Below are 1759 nucleotides of genomic sequence, written 5' to 3'. Positions count from 1 at the left end.
TAAAATTCAATTAACAATTATAATTTTTAAAAATCATTAAAATAAAATAATTCTTTCACTTAAAAAAAGTGAATTTAAAAACATGACAATTAAAATAAAATTGATATCCGTTTCCCTGTTGACCAAAATAATCTACAGGCCTCTTCAACACTCTCAGACAGAAACTTGCTCCTTCATCCCGAAAGCTCAGTAACACAAGGCCAAATCTACTAAAAACGCCGGCGTTTGTTTCTCTAAATCCCTGCTTCCTCCGGCACACGCTCGGCTTTTATCTCGGCACACGATTTAAAGAACGACTCCATTAAAAAACACTTAATAACACAAGCTAAGCACAGTTTCACAAACCCGTCCGGATCAATAAGAGGAAACGAGAGGAGGGAGAAAACGCTACACGCGGTGAATAACTTTCATTATGTGTACAAACCTAAAGAGAAGTGTTAGATCAATAATCTCAGCACGTCTCAGAGGACTCGCGCTCTCTCTCTCGCTCTTTCATAACATTTTCCTGCTCGGCGTGAGAATTCATCGGACAGGCGCGTGTCAGGACGCTTCTCGCTGCGGTTTTGTCCAGTCAAAGACTTTTAGCATGAGAAAGAAACGCTGCAGGCCCTTCTGGTCAAAGAGAAGCACGACAGAAGCCACTTCCCTCTGAATGAGTCGGACAGGCGTGTGGCGTGTGCAGCTCTACACAAACCATTATTCACAGTCCTCCTCTATTGTGCATGAACAATAGCTGCTCCGCACGGGGGACAAATTAGGACACGTGTTGAGGAAGAGCGAGTGTGTGTTACTAACTGGCTTTAGACAGACACCGTGCACTAAACAGGACCATTTCTGTGCTGTGTGTTATCTAGAACTTCTCTAACAAGGCTTGAATGCAAAAAAAAAAACAAGCATTTTCACCTGCTGGACGATGAAACAAATCCCACACACTTGCATTGAAGGAGGGACCAGAGTCATTATCTAGAGACCTGATCATCTTTTCATGCAAGATGGGAAGAAACCCCTAAAAAAAAAAAAAAAAAAAAAAAACTAAAGTCACCATTCTCTGCCATTTTTGTGTTAAGTAATAAGCCTTTAGAACAACATTAAGGTGAGTAGTCACTTCCCCTCTTTCTACAACAAATCATTAATGTTTAAAAAAAAAAATACATTTATAAAAAAAAAGTAGAAATTAATCTTTGCAGTACGAAATTTTCTTTTTCATATTTTTTATAAAAAAAAGAAATAAAATAAATAAAAATTAAATAAGCATTTTTTTTTAAACTATGCATACTGTACAATTGAAACACGGTTAACACTTTACAATAAGGTTTTGTTTGTATCTTTAGTTAACATGACCTAAAAATGAACATGAAAATATTTCTACAGCATTTATTAATATTAGTTAATGCTTAACTATTTCTTTTTATTTTTTTAATGCAGGAATTGCTAAAAATATTCTGAATCTACATGGAAATGGCTGTTTGGCCAAATAATAGTTCCTCTGATTTGATAAGATAAAATAAAAAAAAAACTAAACTATTATTTAGTTTAAGTTAACTCTCATAATCTTGTACTGCAGTTATATCTGATCAAATGCACATTATTATTTTTAGTTTTAAAGTAGTTGGAGCATTTTTAATTACTCGTACTCGCGTCTCGCCTCCCTCGTTCGATTTGAAGCAGCGCTGCGCAGGATGAGTGTATGACATCAACCGCGAAAGCATAAGGATCCGTCTGCTCTCTTATCGCTCTCGCGGTACTTGGTCATACACTA

General features: G+C 36.3%; 1 protein-coding gene across 4 annotated transcripts in view; it reads right to left on the bottom strand.

Annotated features, from left to right (window-relative positions):
• wdr7 (WD repeat domain 7) overlaps nucleotides 1-1759 on the bottom strand; it is a 141354-nt gene that overhangs the window by 88781 nt on the left and 50814 nt on the right. The gene's annotated exons all lie outside the window — the stretch shown is intronic.

This window comes from Sinocyclocheilus anshuiensis, unplaced genomic scaffold (genome assembly GCF_001515605.1).
Source record: "Sinocyclocheilus anshuiensis isolate Anshui unplaced genomic scaffold, SAMN03320099.WGS_v1.1 scaffold1151, whole genome shotgun sequence".
NCBI classification, from domain to species: Eukaryota; Metazoa; Chordata; class Actinopteri; order Cypriniformes; family Cyprinidae; genus Sinocyclocheilus; species Sinocyclocheilus anshuiensis.
This window is presented reverse-complemented; position numbering and strand designations above follow the sequence as displayed.